At 34.8% G+C, this 25794-nt stretch overlaps 1 protein-coding gene and 1 long non-coding RNA gene across 2 annotated transcripts in view; both read right to left on the reverse strand.

The window, feature by feature from the left end:
- Positions 1 to 15463, reverse strand: part of LOC309620839 — a 415852-nt gene extending 400389 nt beyond the window's left edge. Inside the window, exon 1 of the long non-coding RNA XR_014239687.1 lies at positions 15171 to 15463. This is a non-coding gene — a long non-coding RNA (uncharacterized lncRNA). The remainder of the gene's footprint in view (positions 1 to 15170) is intronic.
- LOC309620697 (tigger transposable element-derived protein 1-like) overlaps positions 1 to 25794 on the reverse strand; it is a 794894-nt gene that overhangs the window by 531335 nt on the left and 237765 nt on the right. The gene's annotated exons all lie outside the window — the stretch shown is intronic.

Genomic DNA, 25794 nt, shown 5'->3' on the forward strand with positions numbered 1-25794 from the left:
TAGAGAAAGCACACGAGTGGCAACAAAGACCCAAAGCAGACTGCTTAACTGCAGGCCACCAAGTTACCATGCAACCTAAGCTGTCCATCAAGAAATGGATGTTGTCTGACCCAGCAAACCATAAAGGAAAGCATACATAGTACCAATCCATCATTAAATGGAAGTGGTATATACAGGATTGGGCCCAAGCAGGCCTTGAGGGCACAAGTCAGTTACAGGAAGAAGAGTCTCAAATGCCAATTTTCCTTATTACTATGTCTTTGCCTTCTCTCACTCAGCCTGCACTTAAGGTCTCAAGGAGAGTTTTGTACAATTGGTTGACAGAGGAAAAAAAGACTCAGGCCTGATTAACCTGATATGCAGATACTACCCAAAAGTGGATAGCTGAATCACTAAAGCCCTTTCTGGGACATTCCTGAAGGACAGTGGTAATGGGAAATATTTCCAGTAGGCAGAACTTCAAGCAGTGCACCTGGTTATGCACTTTGCTTAGAAGGATAAATGGCCATACGTTTGATTATATACTGATTTAAAGGCTGTGGTTAATGTTTTGGTTGAATGGTCAGAGACTTGGAAGAAATATTACTGAAAAAATTGCTGACAAGAAAATTAGATAAGATAGACTTTATGGGCAAAAATGTGAAGATATTTGTGTCCCATGTGAATGCTCACCAAAGGGTAACCTCAGCAGAAGAGAATTTTATTTATGCATGGGCTCAGCACCATGGACTTCCACTCAGCAAGGCTGATCTGACCACAGCCACTGCTGAGTGCCCAATCTGCCAACAGCAAAAACCACCACTGAGTCCTTGATATGGTACCACTCTCTGGGGTGATCAGTCAACTACCTGGTGGCAGATTGATTGCATTAGACCACTTCCACTATGGAAGGGGCAGCATTTTGTTCTTACTAGAATAGAGTTTTACTCTACATATGGATTTGCCTTCATTGTGTTTAATGCTTCTGTAAAAACTCCCATCTGTGGATTTACGAAATGGCTAATCCACCATCATGTTATTCCACACATTGCTCTGATCAAGGAACTCACTTCACAGCAAAAAAAATAAAATAAAATAAAATAAATGTGTGGTAATAGGCCAAGACTCATGAAATTCACTGGTCTTATTCCCCACCACCCTGAATCATTGGTTTGATAGAATGATGGAATAACCTTTTGAAGATTCAGTTACAGAGCCAGTAAAATGTCCATACCTTGCCAGGCTGGGGCAAATTTCTCCAAAAGGCTGTAAAATATGCTCTGAATCAGCTTCCAATATCAGGTGCTATTTCTCTCTTTGCTAGGATTCATGGGTCCAGGAACCATGGCAAGGGGTGGAAATGGGAGTGTTACCACTCACTGTTACCCTTAGTGTTCCACTAGCAAAATTGTTTCTTCCTGTCCCTGTGACCTTATGTTCTGCTGGCCTAGAGGTCTTAGTTCCAAAGGTAGAAATGTTTCCACAAGGTGACACAACAACTATTTATTTAAAACGAATGTGAAGACTGACTCCTAGCCACTTTGAATTTCTCATGCCTCGGAATCAACAATCAAAGAAGGGAGTTTTTGTGTTGGCTTGGGTGATTAATCCTAACAACCAAGCGGATATTGAAATGTTACTCTACAATGGAGGTAAGGAAGAATATGTCTGGAATACAGGAGTTTTGTTAGAGTGTGTCTTAGTATTACTATGCCCTGTGATTAAGGTCAATGGGAAACTAAAATATACCAATCTAAGTAGACAAGTAATAGCTCAGACCCTTCAGAAATTAAGATTTCTGTCACTCCACTAGGTAAAGAACCATGACCAGCTGAGGTGCTTGCTAAAAGCAAATACAAAACATAGTAGAAGAAAGTAGTTACAAATACCACCTATGACCATGTGACCAGTTAAAGAAATAAGGACTGTAGTTGTCATAAATATTTCTTCATTATTTACTTCAGAATACATTTTTATTAAAATATCTTTGTTTTCTTCACTCTCTTATTTCCTTATCATGTAACATAAGATCATATATCATAGTGTTATGTATTGTTAATTTTATATCATTGTCTTTAAGTTATGGGATATTAAGGATAAAAACAAACATAAGTCAAGGAATTTACTTCCTTTTCTGTGGATTGGGGTTTTGTAGCTTTGGTTGTATGCAAGACAGTTCTGACATGCTAGGTGAAGTTATGACCTTGTTATTGCCTTTATTTGAAGATTAAGTATGGTTTAAGGAGATGTGACTAAATATCAAGTTAACAAGGGGTGAACTTGTGATGGTTAATTTTATTGTTAACTTGACTGGGCCACAGAGTGCCCAGATATTTGGTTAAACATTATTGTGTCTTCATCAGTGAGGGTTGAGATTAACCAGTTAAACTGGTTGAGATTTACATTTGAATAAGTAGATTGAGCAAAACAGATTGCCTTCCCCAATGTGAGTGAGCCTCATTCAATTCACTGAAGGCCTGAATAGGACAAAAAGACACAGTAATTTGCTCTCTCTGCTTGTGTTTGAGCAAGGACATCAGTCTACTTCTACATTTGGTCTCAGAATGGGATTTACAACATTGACTCTTCTAAATCTCAGGCCTTTGGATTTAGAATAGAATTATATCATGGGCTTTTCTGGGTCCATCTTGCCAACTGCAGATATTGGGACTTCTCAGCCTCCATAACTGTGTGAGAAAATCCCTTATTATTAACCTAATCTTTATCTATCTATCTTCTTGGTTTTGATTTTCTGGGAAACCACACTAATACAGGGGGTGATTTTTAATATGTGGGCCAAGGAGTCTGACTCCTGACCAAAAACCTATATGTGATTTTTCATGTTCAAATTATAGGCAATTACAGATACCTTATTTGGCAAACCTCATAGCAGAAAACTGCTCTCCCTGCACTAGAGTTGGTGCACAGCCAATGCATTGCAGTTTCTGAATAGATTGCAGTCAAAGACTCAGTATTACCACCACCACCCCAAAGCCAGCCATGTTCTTATGTAGATCTATATTCCTAATACAGGCACCATCATTCAGAGGCCTTTTTACTGGAGTTAATGCAGAGGACTTCCTCAGGTGCCTCTGCTGAGATCTCCTTATCAGAGGTGAGGGAAATTTTATAGACACTTACCCTACTAACTCAGAACTCTGTACCCTTACCTTTTACAATTTTCTCCCTCTCCGGCCCCTGGGTCCACAAAACTGCAGGATCCTTTTGTTTGGGGCTAATTCAGGAGTGAGATGACCCTCACATTTGTGATACTACATCTGACCCCCATCTCGTGACTATTCCATGGAAAAAAATGTAATAAGAGAGAGTCTGTGATTTCTCTGGTTTAGCTTCTTGCTTATGTTATTACATTAAGTTAGTAAATGCTTGAATGTTACTTATATTTTGGCTTGTTGTCTTAATTGGCTACCCAGACACGTGGCATCCCAGCTCTCTCAAAATCAGCTGAGCTCCTGACATGGTTTTCCACCCATACATTTGGACCTATTTCCAGAACCTGCTATCCGGATAGGCTGAGACTTTTCCAAATCATAATATGCTGGTTCATTTTTGCTCAGTAGCTCTTTTCACAATTTGTATCTTTTCTCTCACATTTTACTATAAGAACTGTCTTAGCTCAAGCTGCCATAACAAAATACCACAGAATGGTTGGCTTAAACAACAAAAATTATTTCTTCGTAGTTCTGGTTGCTAGAAGTTCAAGATCAAGATTTTGGCTAATTCAGTTTCTTATGAGAGCTCTCTTCCTGGCTTGCAGATGGCTGCCTTCTCACTGTGTCTTCACATGGTGGAGACAGATCGCTGGTGTCTCTTCCTCTTCGTATAAATGTACCAATCCCATCATGAGAGCTTCATTCTCAAGACTTCAATTACATCTAATTATCTCCCAAAGTCTCAATCTCCAAATACCATTACACTGGGGATTCAGGCTAAAATATATGAATTTGAGGGGCATGAAATTTAGTCTATAGCAAGCAGCAAGGAGAAAACAGACCACACCTTCCATATTTTGCTTGAGATTCTCCACAGTTAAATGTTCAATTTCATCACTTACAAGTTCTACTTTTAGACAATTTTTCTGCCACTTTATAACAAGAATCACCTTTCCTCTAGCATGCAATAACATATTCCTCATTTCTAAAACTTCACTGGAAACATCTTTATCATTCATATTTGTAGCAACACTCTGTTCATGATGATATATGTATTCTCTAATGTGATAGATGTTTTCTCTATATCTCATCTCTATTTTTTTGGAGCCCTCAACAGAAATGACTTTAACATCCATATTTTTATCAAAAATTTCTTCAAGGCAATCTAAATTTCCTTTATCAAGTTCTTCTAAACTGTGGCAGCTTCTACCTATTATCCAGTTCCAAGTCAACTTCCACATTTTTAGGTATTTGTTACATCAGCATTCCTCTTTCCCTGTACTGAAATAGGTATTCAATTTTTTTTTTTTTTGCTTTAAACAACAAAAGTTTTATTGTTCCACAGTTCTGGAGGCTAGAATTCTAAAATCAAGGTGTTGGTAGGACCGTGCTCCCTCTGTAGCCTGTAGGGAAGAATCCTTCATTTCCACTTCCTAGCTTCTGGTAGTTGCTGGCAATCCTTGGTGTTACTTGGCTTGGAGCTGCAGCACTTCAGTCTCTGCCTCTGTCTTAAAATGCCATTCTCCCATTATGTGTCTGTTTCTCTGTATTTCTTCCCTTCTTATAAGGATAGCAATAATATTGGATTAAGTGCCTACCCTACTCCACTATGACCTAATCTTAGCTAATTATATTTGTAATAACCCTGCTTCCAAATAAGGTAAAATTCTAAGATGCTAGAGGTTATAACTTCAACACATTTTTTGGAAGAAACAATTTAACCTATAACAACAATTTTACATTTCTCAAAGTTATTTAAAAATATTTTAAAGTCATAAATGTGTTATAATTATGTAAAACTATATATTTTGTGTCTCTACTAAAGCATTTTGCTGAGATTTGAATTACAGGTAAGACTTAAATTTCTCAAAAGTTTTATGACACTTTTTATTCAAAATGAAACATTTAAAAATAGTTAACTAACCCAAATAATAGTTAAATATATTATTTATATTATATTCCCTAAGATAAAAGAACTCTGAGCAAATAATTTAACTATAATAGCTAGGTTTCTGAGGCATGGGATAGCAATTCTGAAACTACGTTTTGTACACTAGAGGACTGAAGAAATAACTAAATATATTTTCGTGAATTTTAGCTAAGTTTCTCATTGTGGGAGAAAGGAGTTCTTTACCAATACAGAAAGAGAAAAATCATAAAATTAATTTTATTTTTTGTATTGGAAATGGAGTTATCACTGGTTACCTACAGATTATATATATATATATATAATATATATATTATATATATATATATATATATAATATATATATATATCCTCATTTAACTTCTAAGGAGTAGAATCTTTTGACGCCACTTAAATTGCTTCTACAATGTCTAATGCATACTGTATGAGCCACATTGATATTTACGGAGATGCATAAAAGAGGGGAAATTATAAGGAAGGAAAAAGTAATATATTTACTCTACAAAATATTTGAAGGATATATCAGGCCAGTAAACAAAGCACATGATAGAATATAAATATTCAAATCAGTAGGACATGACTACAACCCACTGAGGCATTTAATAAAATATAAACTGTCATCCTGGAATTTGCCATTGTTTTGTGATACCACAGAGAACAGAGTTATTCTCTGAGTACTGAAAAACTAAAAATGTTAATCCCACCCTGAAAAAAGACAAAGTAGACCCTTGGTCATCTGAAATATTTGGATTAATATTAGTATTTAAGAAATTTACCTTAATAATTTTTAAGTAATTAAGTAGAAGATAATGAGAAGATCAACTGATAGTAAGAAGTAGCTGATAGAGTCTTTTTAAGAGGCACATCATGAAAAATTAAGTCCTTTCTTTTGTAATAGTGACAAGCCACACTGACAATGGAAGCATAATGCATGCATAAGATATAGATTCATTTTAGTGGGGCTTTTGTTTTCAGACTGTGCAAAATTATCATGGTAAATTAAGATTTTTGGATAGGTCATCACATACAATGGATAGTTATCAAAACTACAGTGAGGTATTACATCACACCGGCCATCATCAGAAAATCTACAAACAATAAACGCTGAAGAGGGTGTGGAGAAAAGGGAACCCTTCTACACTGTCGGTGGGAATGCAGATTGGTACAACCACTATGGAAAAGAGTATGGAGGCTCCTTAAAAAACTAAAAATAGAACTACCATATGATCCTACAATCCCACTCCTGGGCACATATCCAGAGAAAACCATAATTCAAAAAGATACATGCACCTCAATGTTCACTGAAGCACTATTTACAATAGCCAGGACATGGAAGCAACCTAAATGTCCATCAACCAAAGAACGGATAAAGAAGATGTGGTACAAATATACAATGGAATATTACTCAGCATTAAAAAGAATGACATAATGCCATTTGCAGCAACATGGATGGACCTAGAGATTGTCATACTGAATGAAGTAAGTCAGACAGAGAAGGACAAATATTGTATGACATCACTTATATGTGGACAGACAGAGAAGGACAAATACCGTATGATATTGCTTATACGTTGAATCTAAAAAAAGGGTACAAATGAACTGATTTACAAAACAGAAACAAAGTCACAAATGTAGAAAACAATCTTATGGTTACCAGGGGATAAAATGGGAGATTGGGATTGACATATACATGCTACTCTATATAAAACAGATAAGTAATAAGGACCTACTGTATAGCACAGGGAACTCTATTCAATATTCTATAATGACCTATATGGGAAAAGAATCTTAAAAAGAGTGGATATATTTATATGTATAGCTGACTCACTTTGCTGTACAGCAGAAAGTAACACAACATTGTAAATCAACTATACTGCAATAAAAATTTAAAAAAGAGTATATTGTTAATCAAAATTTTCAAAATGTGAGCTACATTTTAAGAATTAATATTCCTAGCTTTCTTTCTTCCAATGTTTTAATTATGTGTTTATGTAAAATGGGGCTGAACAATTAGACTTGCATAATATACTGAACTAGGTAAATGTGCTATTATTCTGGATATTGAAAACATAGAAATAACCACAAATTCTCCAACCTTTATTTACATGACTTATTTTCAACTGTAACAGCCTTACTATGTTCAATATATTTTATAGGCTAGCAATTTATATCAAGTTTGCTTTGCATAAAAAGGAAAAATATAAACAATGATTTCTAGTGATACATGATTAATGTGCTTCTAAAAAAAAGGAACAAAGTAAAATAAACAAAAAAATTGTCATTCTTAACTTGGGACTAATGGGGAAAAAAGAATTAGTTGAAAAGAGCTAACCAACATTATTGTCCACTGTATCCAGCCATGTTTCTCAATATATGACCTGGGAGCTACTTGCAGTAGTATTACCTAGCATGATGGTTAAAAAGGCTCTAACCTAGACCTACTGAAGCAGTAGATTTTCTGATCTGAGTACCAGATACCTGCATTTTAGTAAACTTATCTAGGTAATAATTGTGTACATTAAATTTGAGAATGACTGATATGAAGTCATACTAGGCAATTACCTGAGTATACATATAACTTAATTCATTATATAGAAGTTACACATCAATATTTCCTCATCATTTTACTTCCTCATTATTAAAGATTGATAAAGCAATAAACATTCCCTTAAGTCATGTAACCAATGTACTAGTTTTTTATATAAGGTGTTTTTTTGCACCATTATGCTATATAATTCTGTCTCTTTGTAATTACATATCATGCCTTGCACATTGTTGTTCCAGGGAGACACTTGATACAATTAGGAAGAAGACACACCTCACCCTATGTTTTGTACAGAACAGTAATCTCTGATGGCCTCAGTTTCCCTGTTACATCTTAACTATTGAGTTAAACTCACCTATCTTTCGTAATTATATTGATCATTGTATCTGCTTTCAATGTCTGGTCTTTTTTTTATTAATAATACACCTTTTTTTTCTGATTCCATGAAAGACCTACACTTTACCACATGACAGGTAAACATCAAGGATTCCCCCAAACATATTTTTTGTGTGCTTTTCTGCTCATAGCTATGGAAACGAAACACTGATTAGTTGCCAGAGACTTTTCTCTGACACTTTTATTCCACTCTCATAACATTTTAGATAGTCTCCTAAATATTTTTAAGGTCTTATTTACAGTTATCAAATGTACCCCTTTTCTTAGCATATTAGAAAATTGTTTTGAAAATTATTGTTCAATAATTTTCTTTTTGACTTGTGTAGAAAATAAGGTTTTTCTTAACTAGCTCTCACATTGCTTGAAACTCCATCACCAACCAACCAGGAAATAACTCTGTCTTTATCTATCTTTCTCTCTCATCTTTGTTCTTGCATAACGATGTAAAAAATTGCACATTCTGTCATAGCTGTCAATACAGAGCTATGTCATACTGCTGCTACCCACACAGAAAAAGTCAAAATGGCCCTTTGTAATACTTTAACATCTTTTAGAGGTTTTTCTTTCTCACTGTGGATTACAGTAATATTGAGTACTGCTGCAACTGTACTCTATAAAGGTCTTGGAAGGTTGAATCTTGTTAGTAATTTCGAAAAATTTAAGGATGAACAAAAGTACAAAATTCACCTTTATTTTTATTTTCTAAAAGGTAGGAGAATTCTAATGAATATCAAAGAAATAATATAGGCAAAAATTAATCAATTCAAATAGTATTTTTCCTGAAATAGTAATTTTTGGATATTAAGAAAACAAAACTTCATTTTTACCCATACTAAATAACATGACCCTTGCAACAACAACAACAACAACAACAACAACAACAATCACTTTGAGGTAGAAAAATTTATCATGTGCCCCGAGGTAAGTTTTTCTGATAGTCACAACTATGCTTCCTTGAAAAATGTCACTCATATTTCCCTCAACTTCTAAAAAAGAATCAAGTCTTACAATGGCTACAAATAGTTTTTATGTTTGCTATATGTCTACTTTTGGTCAATTAGTTTTTTAAAGAACTGCTTCCAATTAAATAAATTAAATAGCACTTTTCAAATGGAAATGCTGCCATTCTGAGGAGAATCTGGAAACTGCTTCAACAAATTGTTGAACATAGAAGTAATTTATTTTATACTTTCAAATTTTTATCTTGCCTGCTTAAATTGTTTTTTGTAAAAATGAAATGCCTTGGGATGAATTGTGCCATTTAGCAAGATCCTGGAAGAGCTGAAATGACAGTAGCATATTTCCCACAAATCACATAACTGAAACAAGAACCTTCATTTTTATTTTTTGCTTTTCTCCCACTGACAATTATAAAAAAGAGTGAACAGGAATTTTGATTTTGTGTACAATGTTGACATTTAACTGTATTGATACCTATCTTTCTTTTAGTGTTCTATCTTGGCTCTCTCCTATTATACTATCCATTACCCTGAGAAAATAAAACCCCTTAAACATCAAGTCACTTCTTTTCACAACTTTATCACTATTCTCATATTTTTAAACACAATGATTTTTGTTATAATTCATTCATATGAAAATATCCTTAAATATAATGTTAAGCTATCTTCAAGCAGAGCTTTTTTTTTGTTTTTAAATTAGTATAATCCAGTTTCATTCTGAGATAAGCTGGAGACAGAGCAATATTTTACTATATCATATAATGTTCTAAAATCCATGTATGTTGACACCATGATATTATAAACACACTAATTCTGTGCTACTTAAGTCTTGCATGTTTAGTTTAACATCTGTTGTCCAATGCTTGGAATCATTATCTGTACCATACCATAATGCTAATAGGACTTGTAAAAATAAGACTGGAATACAGCTAAAAGAACTGCAAGAGAATATCTCTTGGGTGCAGTTCAAAGGAAAGGCCAAAAGCCAAGAGGGAATACAAATAAGGCATCACTAGAGGAATTTTATGTCAGTAGTCCCCACAGGAAAAACAAAGTTTAACTCTGGAAAGCACAAGAACAATACATTTTAAATACAGTCAAACACCAGACTACATTAAACAAATCCCCACATAAAAGGCTTAGCAGAAGGCAATACTAGAACTTCTCTGAACAACACAATTTTACCTTGGTATCTACAGCTCTAAAAAATAAGCCCAGGTTTCAACTAAAAATTATAATTCCTACCAAAAGACAAGGATAATAGCATCAGGGAAGATAAAGAAAAATCCAGAACCAAACTCGGATATGACATGAATATTGGATATATCTAACAAGAATGTTTTTAAAATAAGAGCAATGAGAAAATGAGGGGTGCTACTGAAAAAGGTAGGCAATATGTGAAATCAAATAGGCAATATCAGCAGAGAGATGGAAGCTACAAGAGAGAATAAAATGGAAGTGCATCAGAGAGCAGAACTATGAGCCATAGAGGATTATTCTCAGGCATTGACACTGAATAGAGTTTTCCTTTCTGGGTTTCAAAATTGTTGAGGACTGGTGTCTCTTTTTTCCTTCCATTTTCTCCCTTTTTGAAATGGAATGCATACAACTGATAACTTATGCTAGTACCTCCATTGCATTTTGAAAGAAGATACATTGGTTTTTAGTTTCACAAGTCCATAGATAGAAAAGAAGTTTGTCTCAGAATGGATTATACCCAGAGTTCTACCTATATCTACTTTACATGATTTAGAGACAAGATATTACAATTAGATATTGACCTTATAAGATTTAAATGAGAATTTGGACTTTGTGTTGATGGTATAATTGATTTAAAATTTTGGAGCCTGTGTCATGAAAGAACGTACTGTGCATATGAGATAGACATATATCTTTGGGGGCCAGGGGGTAGACTGTGGTAGGCAGAATAATGGCTCTAAAAAGATTTCCATGTCCCAATCCCTGAAACCTATGAATGTCACTTTACATGTCAAAGGGTAACTAAGGTTACAGATGAAATTAAGTTTGTTAATCAGCTGACTTTCATAGAGAAAGAGTGTCCTGAATTATTCAGACTGGCCCAAAGTAATCATTAAAAGTAGAAGAGAGGTATGGAAGAGAAAGAAACAGTGAGAAGCAATGTGAGAAAGACAGGACCCACTATTGCTGACTTTGAAGTTGTGAAGAAGGGACCATAAACCAAATAATGTGAGCAGCCTCTGGTAACTTGAAAAGTCAAGGAAAAAGACTAACCTCTTGATCCTCCAGAAAGGAGCACAGCCCTGCTGACACCTTGACTTTAGGTCAGTAAGACTAATTTCAGATTTCTGGTATCCAGAATTGTAAGAGAATAAATTTGTTTTGTTTTAAGCCACTAAGTTTATGATAATTTCTTACATAAGTGATAGGAAACCAATGCACTTGCATTTTATATCCAAGGAAAATAACCTTCAAAAATGAAAGTGAAAAATACAAAACAAAACTAAGACAAATAAGAACTGGTGGATATCATTCATAGTAGACCTACCTCTGCAAAAAATGTCTAATTAAATTATATTCTTCAGATAAAGTAAATATGATATAGGTTGGAAAATTGGATCTACATATAAAAATGAATAGTGCTAGAAATTAAATAAATGAAAATAAAATATGTAATACTTTAATATTATTTTAATTACTCTAAAATATAACTGTTTAAAGCATTCATACTAACAATATTTGTGGGGTTTTAGCATATGCAACATTGAAATATATGGCAACAATGTCACAAGGAATTGGAGTAATTGATAACAAACTATTATACAATCTTTAGAGTACTCATGAAGTGTTATATCATTTGAAGGTGTACTCAGGTTTTTAAAAACTGTAAACTGTAAGTCAATAGAGCAATTATTGAAAAAGTTTACAAAGAAGTTTAAATAATAATTCAAGAGACAGGATTAAGTAAAATAATTTCTTAAAATGCTTAACTATATTCAGAAAGAAAGACTAAATGCCTTAAATAGAAAACAGCTAGCAAGATAGTATATAGATCCAACTATATAAATAATTACTCTAAACAGGAATGATCTAAGTACACCAGTTAAAAGATAGATTGCCACGTTAAGTAGAAACACAAAACTCCACAATATGGTGTTTAAGGAAATTCACTTTAAATGTAAAGTTTTTGACATAGTAAAAGCAAAGGGAAGAGAAGGAGAAAAGGGGAAGAAAATGGAGGCATGAGGAATCTGAAGAATCTCTTACCAGAGAATCAGCCATACTAATAAAAATTATTAAAAAGACAAAAACTTTCAAATCTCTGGAAACTGTTCTAAAAGTATACAGCCAATGAAGAAACATATATTGAAGGATATCTACTAAGTCTTGATAAGAAGAGCAGTAGTCTGTGGCAACTCAGCCATGACCCACTTGCTTTGATCTCACTTCCTATCACACAGTTCAGTGTTACAAAAGCTCCAATTAAGGGGTGTATGGCCAAGAAGATGGGACTCCTCTGGGACTGGAAACTCTCTACTCAGCTCCCATTGAAGGGCTGTGGTATCTCCCTGAGGGGAAACCATGATCATTCTTTATCATTTCTCCCAAAAGGTCTATGTAGCAGAGGCTAAATTACAAGTGTAAGCAGCCACGAGTCAAGGGCTCCCTTTTTCAACCTGGAAAACATGTATAGGGCAGACTCTATCCCAAGAGTAGAAGGAGGAGAAAATTGAGGACCTAATATCCTCATTCCAGCTCACTTGTAGAGAGAAAACTTCACACCAGAAAAAGCAGCCTAAGAAAACTAGAAGCTACAGCACTTTACTAATTTCCTGCTTGTAAAGCAGGGGTGTTACTCTCAGAAAAGCAGGTAAGTGTCCTGCTCCCAGTTCTGGAGAAGTGGTTCAAATATTCTGCCCAATGGGAGAGCCAGGCCATAGAATAATGACCTTCTAAGCTCTTCTCAAGGGAACCAACTTAATTTGGAGCACAGCATGTGGAATTTCAAGCCTAAGGGTGTTCTTGCACACAGTGGAGATTTTGATTCTGAACAATTAAGAAGAGACTGGTAGCTTTATGAGGTCACAAATTTTACAAACAAAGGCAGGAAATAAGATAGCTAAAAAGACTTCCTGGGGCCAGAAGAACTCAAAATCTGGCTTCAAAAACTGCTTCTGAAAAGGGAGATAAAATTAATTGGATCATACAACAGACATTGTCAAAAACAATATGGCAATCAGCAATTACTTAATTTTAACTGCTGGGTGTGAAACCAAAAGAGGAAGACAGTTTAGCAGAGAGATGTAAGAATGATCAGAGACACAGAGTTCTAAAACCACAATCATCACTGAGTGACAGTAGGCATACCCAAAGTTGAACAGTCTGATGGGGACCATCAGAGATTTTTCATTGCAAAGGTAATACATTTTGCTAAAATAATCCAGCCAATCACTAAACAAACAAGCAAATAATAAGAATGAGAAAGAAAGGTATCAGTATCCAAAATTACCACAATATATTATGTAAATGTCCAGTTTTTAACAAAAAGTTAATAATGAGTCATGTAAAGAAACAGGAAAGTGTGACCTATATACAAGAAAAGAAAGTGGAGTCCATTGAAACTGTCTGTGAGAATGGTCAGATGTTGAACTTAATAAAGACTTCACAACAACCATTATAAATATGCACAAAGGACTAAAGAAAATCATGCTTAAAGAAGAAATGGAAGCTATGATGGTAATGTCTCATGAAATAGATTATATAAGTAAATAGATATAAATTATAAAAAAAAAATTAAATGGAAATTCCGGAGTTAAAAAACACAATAACTGAAATGAAAAATTCATCAGAGGAGATCAACAGCAGATTTTAGATGATAAATAGAGAATGGGCAAACTAGAAGATAGATCAATAAAATTATGCAATTCAGAAAAAAAAAGCAGAAAAAGAAGAAAAACGAGCAGTGCCTCAGAGAAAAGTGGGGCAACATTAAATAATACAATACACTAGTAATAGGAGTCAAAAAGGAAAGAGGAAAAAGGGGCGAGAAAATTTTGAAAGAAAGAATGGCAGAAAACTTCCAAAATTTGATATAAAAACATTAATCTCATTCAAGAGGCTTAATGAACACAAAGTAGGCTATACTTAAATAGATCCACACTCTACACATTATAATAAAAATATTGAAAGACCAAGAAAAAGAGAGAATCTTGAAAGCAGCAAGAAAAAAAAAGTGATTCATCAAGTACAAGGAAGCATTCTACTTAAAAACAATAAAGGCAGTAGAAAGATGTGCTCTCACTCCCTCTTGCGAGAGCACCAGAATCACAACTGGCTGCTGGACAATCATCGACAGGAAGACACTGGACTTCACCAAGGAGGATACCCCACGTTCAAGGACAGAGGAGAAGCCACAGTGAGATGGTAGGAGGGGCACAATCAGAGTAAAATCAAATCCCATAACTGCTGGGTGGGTGACTCACAGACTGGCGAGCACTTATACCACAGAAGTCCACCCACTGGAGTGAACGTTCTGAGCCCCACATCAGGATTCCCAACCTGGGGGTCCGGCAACGGGAGGAGGAATTCCTAGAGAATCAGACTTTGAAGCCTAGTGGGAATTGATTGCAGGACTTCGACAGGACTGGGGGAAACAGAGACCCCACTCTCGGAGGGCGCACACAGAATAGTGTGTGCATCGGGACCCAGGGGAAGGAGCAGTGACCCTGGGGGAGACTGGACCAGATATACCTGCTGGTGTTGGGGGGTCTCCTGCAGAGGCGGGGGCTGGCTCTGTTTCACTGTGGGGACAAGGACACTGGCAGCAGAGGTTCTGGGAAGTACTCCTTGGTGTGAGCCCTCCCAGAGTCTGCCATTAGCCCAACCAAAGAGCCCAGGTAGGCTCCAGTGTTGGGTTGCCTCAGGCAAAACAACCAACAGGGAGGGAACCCAGCCCCACCCATCAACAGTCAAGTGGATTAAAGTTTTATGGAGCTCTGACCGCCACAGCAACAGTCAGCTCTACCCACCTCCAGAGCCTCCCATCAAGCCTCTTAGATAGCCTCAACCACCAGAGGGCAGACAGCAGAAGCAAGAAAAACTACAGTCCTGCAGCCTGTGGAACAGAAACCACATTTACAGAAAGATAGACAAGATGAAAAGGCAGAGGGCTATGTACCAGATGAAGGAACAAGAAAAAAACCCAGAAAAACAACTAAATGACGTGGAGATAGGCAACCTTCCAGAAAAAGAATTCAGAATAATGATAGTGAAGATGATCCAGGACCGCGGAATAAGAATGGAGGCAAAGATTGAGAAGATGCAAGAAATGATTAACAAAGACCTAGAAGAATTAAAGAACAAACAAACAGAGATTACCAACACAATAACTGAAATGAAAACTACACTAGAAGGAATCAATAGCAGAATACCTGAGGCAGAAGAACGGATAAGTGACCTGGAAGACAGAATGGTGGAATTCACTGCTGCGGAACAGACTAAAAAAAAAAGAATGAAAAGAAATGAAGACAGCCTAAGAGACCTCTGGGACAACATTAAATGCACCAACATTAACATTGTAGTGGTCCCAGAAGGAGAAGAGAGAGAGAAAGGACCAGAGAAAATATTTGAAGAGATTATAGTCGAAAACTTCCCTAACATTGGAAAGGAAATAGCCACCCCAGTACAGGAAGCACAGAGAGTCCCATACAGGATAAACCCAAGGAGAAGCACACGGAGACACATAGTAATCAAAGTGGCAAAAATTAAAGACAAAGAAAAATTATTGAAAGCAGCAAGGGAAAAATGACAAATAACATACAAGGGAACTCCCATAAGGTTAACAGCTGATTTCTCAGCAGAAACTCTGCAAGCCAGAAGGGAGTGGCATGATATACTTAAAGTGATGAAAGGGAAGAACCTACAACCAAGATTACTCTACCCGGCAAGGATCTCATTGAGATTTGATGGAGAAATCAAAAGCTTTACAGACAAGCAAAAGCTAAGAGAATTCAGCACCACCAAACCAGCTATACAACAAATGTTTAAGGAACTTCTCTAAGTGGGAAACACAAGAGAAGAAAAGGACCTACTAAAACAAACCCAAAACAATTAAGAAAATGGTCATAGGAACATACATATCAATAATTACCTTAAACATGAATGGATTAAATGCTCCAGCCAAAAGACACAGACTTGCTGAATGGATACAAAAACAAGACCCGTATATATGCTGTCTACAAGAGACCCACTTTAGACCTAGGGACACATACAGACTGAAAGTGAAAGGATGGAAAAAGATATTCCATGCAAACGGAAATCAAAAGAAAGCTGGAGTAGCTATACTCATATCAGATAAAATAGACTTTAAAATAAAGCATGGTGCAAGAGACAAGGAAGGACACTACATAATGATCAAGGGATCAATCCAAGAAGAAGATATAACAATTATAAATATATATGCACCCAACATAGGAACACCTCAATACATAAGGCAACTGCTAACAGGTATAAAAGAGGAAATTGACAATAACACAGTAGTAGTGGGGGACTATAACACCTCACTTACACCAATGGACAGATCATCCAAAATGAAAATAAATAAGGAAACAGAAGCGTTAAATGACACAATAGACCAGATGGATTTAATTGATATTTATAGGACATTCCATCCAAAAACAGCAGATTACACGTTCTTCTCAAGTGCGCACAGAACATTCTCCAGGATAGATCACATCTTGGGTCACAAATCAAGCCTCAGTAAATTTAAGAAAATTGAAATCATATCAAGCATCTTTTCTGACCACAACGCTATGAGATTAGAAATAAATTACAGGGAAAAAAACGTAAAAAACACAAACACATGGAGGTTAAACAATACGTTACTAAATAACCAAGAGATCACTGAAGAAATCAAAAAGGAAATCAAAAAATACCTGAGACAAATAACAATGAAAACACGGCAACCCAAAACCTATGGGATGCAGCAAAAGCAGTTCTAAGAGGGAAGTTTATAGCTATACAAGCCTACCTAAAGAAACAAGAAAAATCTCAAGTAAACAATTTAACCTTACACCTAAAGAAACTAGAGAAAGAAGAACAAACAAAACCCAAAGTTAGCAGAAGGAAAGAAATCATAAAGATCAGAGCAGAAATAAATGAAATAGAAACAAAGAAAACAATAGCAAAGATCAATAAAACTAAAAGCTGGTTCTTTGAGAAGATAAACAAAATTGATAAGCCATTAGCCAGACTCATCAAGAAAAAGAGGGAGAGGACTCAAATCAATAAAATCAGAAATGAAAAAGGAGAAGTTACAACAGACACCGCAGAAATACAAAGCATCCTAAGAGACTACTACAAGCAACTTTATGCCAATAAAACGGACAACCTGGAAGAAATGGACAAATTCTTAGAAAGGTATAACCTTCCAAGACTGAACCAGGAAGAAGCAGAAAATATGAACAGACCAATCACAAGTAATGAAATTGAAACTGTGATTAAAAATCTTCTAACAAACAAAAGTCCAGGACCAGATGGCTTCACAGGTGAATTCTATCAAACATTTAGAGAAGAGCTAACACCTATCCTTCTCAAACTCTTCCAAAAAATTGCAGAGGAAGGAACACTCCCAAACTCATTCTATGAGGCCACCATCACCCTGATACCAAAACCAGACAAAGACACTACAAAAAAAGAAAATTACAGACCAATATCACTGATGAATATAGATGCAAAAATCCTCAACAAAATACTAGCAAACAGAATCCAACAACACATTAAAAGGATCATACACCATGATAAAGTGGGATTTATCCCAAGGATGCAAGGATTCTTCAATATACGCAAATCAATCAATGTGATACACCATATTAACAAATTGAAAAAGAAAAACCATATGATCATCTCAATAGATGCAGAAAAAGCTTTTGACAAAATTCAACACCCATTTATGATAAAAACTCTCCAGAAAGTGGGCATAGAGGGAACTTACCTCAACATAATAAAGGCCATATATGACAAACCCACAGCAACCATCATTCTCAATGGTGAAAAACTGAAAGCATTTCCTCTAAGATCAGGAACGAGACAAGGATGTCCACTCTCACCACTATTATTCAACATAGTTCTGGAAGTCCTAGCCAAGGCAATCAGAAAAGAAAAAGAAATAAAAGGAATATAAATTGGAAAAGAAGAAGTAAAACTGTCACTGTTTGCAGATGACATGATACTATACATAGAGAATCCTAAAACTGCCACCAGAAAACTGCTAGAGCTAATAAATGAATATGGTAAAGTTGCAGGATACCAAATTAATGCACAGAAATCTCTTGCATTCCTATACACTAATGATGAAAAATCTGAAAGAGAAATTAAAGAAACACTCCCATTTACCATTGCAACAAATAGAATAAAATACCTAGTAATAAACCTACCTAGGGAGACAAAAGACCTGTATGCAGAAAACTATAAGACACTGATGTAAGAAATTAAAGATGATACCAACAGATGGAGATATATACCATGTTTTTGGATTGGAAGAATCAACATTGTGAAAATGACTATACTACCCAAAGCAATCTACAGATTCAATGCAATCCCTATCAAATTACCAATGGCATTTTTTACAGAGCTAGAACAAATCATCGTAAAATTTGTATGGAGACACAAAAGACCCCGAATAGCCAAAGCAGTCTTGAGGGAGAAAAACGGAGCTGGAGGAATCAGACTCCCTGACTTCAGACTATACTACAAAGCTACAGTAATCAAGACAATATGGTACTGGCACAAAAACAGAAACATCGATCAATGGAACAAGATAGAAATCCCAGAGATAAACCCACACACCTATGGTCAACTAATCTATGACAAAGGAGACAAAGATATACAATGGAGAAAAGACAGTCTCTTCAATAAGTGGTGCTGGGAAAACTGGACAGCTACATGTAAAAGAATGAAATTAGAATACTCCCTAACACCCTATACAAAAATAAACTCAAAATGGATTAGAAACCTAAATGTAAGACTGGACACTATAAAACTCTCAGAGGAAAACATAGGAAGAACACTCTTTGACATAAATCACAGCAAGATCTTTTTTGATCCACCCCCTAGAGTAATGGAAAGAAAAAAATAAATAAACAAATGGGGCCTAATGAAACTTAAAAGCTTTTGCACAGCAAAGGAAACCATAAACAAGACGAAAAGACAACCCTGAGAATGGGAGAAAATATTTGCAAACGAATCAACGGACAAAGGATTAATCTCCAAAATATATAAACAGCACATTCAGCTCAATATTAAAGAAACAAACACCCCAATCCAAAAATGGGCAGAAGAGCTAAATAGACATTTCTCCAAAGAAGACATACAGACGGCCACGAAGCACATGAAAAGCTGCTCAACATCACTAATTATTAGAGAAATGCAAATCAAAACTACAATGAGGTATCACCTCACACCAGTTAGAATGGGCATCATCAGAAAATCTACAAACAACAAATGCTGGAGAGGGTGTGGAGAAAAGGGAACCCTCTTGCACTGTTGGTGGGAATGTAAATTGATACAGCCACTATAGAGAACAGTATGGAGGTTCCTTAAAAAACTAAAAATAGAATTACCATTTGACCTAGCAATCCCATTACTGGGCATATACCCAGAGAAAACCGTAATTCAAAAAGACACATGCACCCGAATGTTCATTGCAGCACTATTTACAATAGCCAGGTCATGGAAGCAATCTAAATGCCCATCAACAGACGAATGGATAAAGAAGGTGTGGTACATATATACAATGGAATATTACTCAGCCATAAAAAGGAACGAAATTGAGTCATTTGTTGAGACGTGGATGGATCTAGAGACTGTCATACAGAGTGAAGTAAGTCAGAAAGAGAAAAACAAATATCGTATATTAACGCATGTATGTGGAACCTAGAAAAATGGTACAGATGAGCCGGTTTGCAGGGCAGAAGTTGAGACACAGATGTAGAGAACAGACATATGGACACCAAGGGGGGAAAACTGTGTTTGGGTGGGGATGGTGGTGTGCTGAATTGGGCGATTGGGATTGACATGTATACACTGATGTGTATAAAATTGATGACTAATAAGAACCTGCAGTATAAACAAACAAACAAACAAAACAACTAATACGAAACTTTCATTGGGTTATTTGTATGGAAATATGTTAATATAAATGTTTCAGACATTAAAAAAAAATGATCCACATCCAAAAAAAAATCTTAAAAAAAAAAATAAAAAAGCATTTCATACAAATGGAAAAAAAAATGATAAAGGCTGGAAAGTAGTGGAATGACATATACGAAGTACTGGGGAAAAACATCAGCAACAACAACTTGAAAGAACACTGTCAACCAAGACCCTTATATCTAGGAAAAAAAACATGTAAAAATTAAGCAAAAATTGTACTGGCATAAAAATGAAAATGTAGACCAGTGGAGTAGTTTACAGAGCCCAGAGATAAATTCTTGCATATATGATCAATTGATTTTTGACAAATATGACAATATTCAATGGAGAAAGGACAGTCCCTTCAAGCTTGGAAAACTAGATTTCCACATCTAAAAGAATACAATTATACCCTTACCTTACACCATATACAAAAATTAACTCAAAATTAATTGAAGACATAAAGGTAAGACCTAAAATTTTAAAACTCTTAGAAAAAAAAAAAGTATAGAGGAAAACTTCACGACATTGGATTTGGCAAGGATTTCCTTGATATGTAACCAAAAGCACCGGCAACAAAAGCAAAAATAGATAGATGGGACTACATCAAACAAAAGCTTATACACAGACCTACTAGAGAATGGACTTGAGGATATGGAGAGGGGGAAGGGTAACCTGTGACAAAGTGAGAGAGTGGCATGGACATATATACACTACCAAACATAAAATAGATACCTAGTGGGAAGCAGCCGCATAGCACAGGGAGATCAGCTTGGTGCTTTGTGACCACCTAGAGGGGTGGCATAGGGAGGGTGGGAGGGAGGGAGACGCAAGAGGGAAGAGATATGGGAACATATGTATATGTATAACTGATTCACTTTGTTATAAAGCAGAAACTAACACACCATTGTAAAGCAATCATACTCCAATAAAGATGTTAAAAAAAAAAAAGCTTATACACACTGAAGGAAACAATCAACAGAGTGAAAAGCAACCTATGGAATGGATAAAACATTTTCAAACTACATTTCTGATAAGGTGTTAATATCTAGAATGTATATAGAACTCTTACAACCCAACGATGAAAAGCCAAATAATCATAAAATGGGCAAATGATTTGAATAAGCATTTCTCCAAATAAGATATAAAAATGGCCAATAAGCACATGGAAAGGTGTTCAACATAGTAATCATAAGGAAAACCCAAATTAAAAGCACATTGAGGTATCACCTCACACACATTAAGGTGACCACTATCAGAAAACAAAACAAAACAAAAAGAACCCCAGAAAATAAAAAGTGTTGGCAAGGAAGTGGATAAATTGGAATCCTTGTTCATTTTTGGCTGGAATATAAAATGACACAACCACTATAAATATATATGTGATGTCCTTTCTTATCTCAGGTTCTTTAAACACATAAAATTATATAAAATAATATTATAGTAATGTATTTTTAGAATTATAACAAATTATGTGTATAGGAAGTTGTAACTGAGCTATATAGGAGTAACATTTCTATATCTCACTGGAATTTACTTAATACAAATCTGAAGTAAATTCTGATTAGTTTATATATGGTAATCTGTGAAGTAACAAATAATAAAATAACTTTAAAAATATAATTTAAAAAAGGAATTAAAGTGTTAATCTAGAAAATATTCACCTACTGCAAAAGAATGCAGAAAAAGAGGTGTAGGGAAACAACGACATGTGATTGATATTGAAAAAAAGAACATGGCAGGTGAGAATCAAACTACATTAATGATAACACCTATTGAGAATAAATTTAGCAATCCAATCAAAAGGCAGATGTTGTCAGGCTGGCTTGTTTTTAAAAAGTTCCAAATATATGCTTTGTATAAGAAATACAATTTAGATTCAAAGATACAAATATGTTGAAAGTAGTTGAAAGAAAAGATATATTATGCAAACAGCACCCATACAAAAGCTGAAATAATTATAGTAATACTCAGCAAAATAGACTTAAAATTTTGTTAGAGATAGAAATTTTATAATGATAAATGGTCAATCCATGCAGATGATATAATAATTATAAGTATATATGCACCCAAAAGAGCCCCAAAACACACAAAAAAACCTAGTAGAATTAAAGCAAGAAATAGAAAATTTCACAGTAACAGTTGATGACTTTGGTAACAATTTCAAAAGTGGTAAAAACAACTGGGCAGAAGGCTATCAAGAAATAAAATATTTGAAGAGTGCTGCTACAACTATCAGACATGTATAGAACACTCCACTCAAGAAGAGCTGAATGCAGCCCTTAAGTGAACATGGAATGTTTTCTAAGACCAAAAATCGTCTCCATACATTTAAAAGGATTGAAAATATTCAACATATAAGTTCCCTCACAACAATGAAATGAAATTAGAAAAAAATAAATTTGAGAAGTTCACAAATATGTGGAAATTAAACAATACAGTCCTGTATAAACAATGTATCAAAGAAGATATAATAAGGGAAAATAGAAATCATTTTGATATGAATGAAAATGGAGACATAACAAACACAACTTTAGGATTCTAAACAGTGCTTAGAAGGAAATTTACAGCTATAAGTGCCTCTATTAAAATTTAGAAATTTTTAAAATCAGTAAACTGACCTAGCATTTTAAGAAACTAGAAAAAGAAAACAAACTAAAACCAAAGCAAGCAAAAGGAAGATAATAATAGAGATTAGAATGGAAATAAATAATTAAGGATGAAACATGACTAACGACCTTAGAGAAATTAAAAGGATTATAAGGGACTACTATGATAACAGTATGTAAACAAATTAGGTAATTTAGAGGAAATACATTCTCAGGAAGACAAACTATAGAATGATTAAAAAAAAAAAAAACAGAAAATCTGAATAGACCTATATTTAAAAAAAAGGTTTCATTAGTCATTTTAAAACAGTACCCATAATTAAAAGACAATGCCCAGATAGTTTCATTGATGAAGTCTTCCAAACATTGAAATAAGGATTAATTCCATTTCTTCACAAATTCTTCCAAATAACCAAATGGTAGAGAAAACTCCTTGACTCTTCCTACAGGGCCAGTATTGCCAAACAAAGGTATAACAAGAAAAGGAAATTATAGCCCAATATATTTAAAGAATATAGACACAGGAAACTCAATGAAATACTATTAAATCAAATCCAGCAACATATAAAGAGATAAAACACTGACCAAGTGGGATTTACCCAAGAAAAAATAATGATTTAACATCTAAAAAAGTCAATGTAATAAAACATATCAATAGAATAAAGGCCAAAACCATATAATCATCTCAAAGAGTTGCAAAAAATAATAATAAGAAAAAATCCAACAATGAATCATGTAAAATAATGTAACATACTAGGAATAAAAGGGAACATCATCAACCTGATAGTGGGTATCTACAAAAAACCTAGAACTAACATTATGCTTCTTGCAAAACACTGAATATTTTCCCCTAACATCATGAACAAGACAACAATGCCTACTCTTGACCCCTCTGTTTGACATTGTGCTGTAGGATCTAGACAAGGTAATTAGACAAGAAAAAGAAATAAAAGGCAGAGGAAGGAAGAAGTAAAGCTACATCTATTAGAATGTGACATAATCTTCTTTATAGAAAATCCTAAAGTATTAACTGAAATCTATTAAAACTAATAAATTGGTTTAACAAGGTTGTAATATACAAGATCAATATAAAAAAATTTTCTATTTCTATACATTAGCAATAAACAATCCAAAAATAAAATCAGGAAAACAATTCCATTTAAAATAATATTACAAAGAATAAAACAGAAATAAATTTAACAAAAGAAATGCAAAAATTATACTCCAAAAATTACAGAGATTTTTAAAAGAAATAAATAATATTTAAATGAATGGAAAGACAGCCCATGATCATGCATTGAAGACTTAATATTGTTAAGAGAAGAATACTCTCGTATAAAGTATCTTTTCCGACCACAACGCTATGAGACTAGATATCAATTACAGGAAAAGATCTGTAAAAAATACAAACACATGGAGGCTACACAATACACTAGTTAATAACCAAGAGATCACTGAAGAATGCAAAGGGGAAATCAAAAAATACCTACAAACAAATGACAATGGAGACATGATGACCCAAAACCTATAGGATGCAGCAAAAGCAGTTCTAAGAGGGAAGATTATAGCAATACAATCCTACCTAAAGAAACAGGAAACATCTCGAATAAACAATCTAACCTTGCACCTAAAGCAATTAGAGAAAGAAGAACAAAAATACCCCAAAGTTAGCAGAAGGAAAGAAATCATAAAGATCAGATCAGAAATAAATGAAAAAGAAATGAAGAAAACAATAACAAAGATCAATAAAACTAAAAGATGGTTCTTTGAGAAGATAAACAAAATTGATAAACCATTAGCCAGACTCATCAAGAAAAAAAGGGAGAAGACTCAAATCAATAGAAATAGAAATGAAAAAGGAGAAGTAACAACAGACATAGCAGAAATACAAACGATCATGAGAGATTACTACAAGCAATTCTATGCCAATAAAATGGACAACCTGGAAGAAATGGACAGATTCTTAGAAATGCACAACCTGCCAAGACTGAACCAGGAAGAAATAGAAAATATGAACAGACCAATCACAAGCACTGAAATTGAAACTGTGATTAAAAATCTTCCAACAAACAAAAGCCCAGGACCAGATGGCTTCACAGGTGAATTCTATCAAACATTTAGAGAAGAGCTAACACCTATCCTTCTCAAACTCTTCCAAAATATTGCAGAAGGAGGAACACTTCCCAACTAATTCTACAAGGCCACCATCACCCTGATACCAAAACCAGACAAAGATGTCACAAAGAAAGAAAACTACAGGCCAATATCACTGATGAACATAGATGCAAAAATCCTCAGCAAAATACTAGCAAACAGAAACCAACAGCACATTAAAAGGATCATACACCATGATCAAGTGGGGTTTATTCCAGGAATGCAAGGAATCTTCAATATATGCAAATCAATCAACGTGATACACCATATTAACAAATTGAAGGAGAAAAACCATATGCTCATCTCAATAGATGCAGAGAAAGCTTTCAACAAAATTCAACACCCATTTATGATAAAAGCCTTGCAGAAAGTAGGCATAGAGGGAACTTTCTTCAACATAAAAGAAGGCCATACATGACAAACCCACAGCCAACATCGTCCTCAATGGTGAAAAACTGAAAACATTTCCACTAAGATCAGGAACAAGACAAGGTTGCCCACTCTCACCACTATTATTCAACATAGTTTTGGACGTGTTAGCCACAGCAATCAGAGAAGAAAAAGAAATAAAAGGAATCCAAATTGGAAAAGAAGAAGTAAAGCTGTCACTCTTTGCAGATGACATGATAGTATATGTAGAGAATCCTCAAGATGCTACCAGAAAACTCCTAGAGCTAATCAATGAATTTGGTAAAGTAGCAGGATACAAAATTAATGCACAGAAATCTCTTGCATTCCTATACACTAATGATGAAAAATCTGAAAGTGAAATTAAGAAAACACTCCCATTTACCATTGCAACAAAAAGAATAAAATATCTAGGAATAAACCTACTTAAGGAAACAAAAGACCTGTATGCAGAAAATTATAAGACACTGATGAA

The sequence above is a fragment of the Balaenoptera borealis genome (assembly GCF_965194805.1).
Source record: "Balaenoptera borealis genome assembly, chromosome: X".
NCBI classification, from domain to species: Eukaryota; Metazoa; Chordata; class Mammalia; order Artiodactyla; family Balaenopteridae; genus Balaenoptera; species Balaenoptera borealis.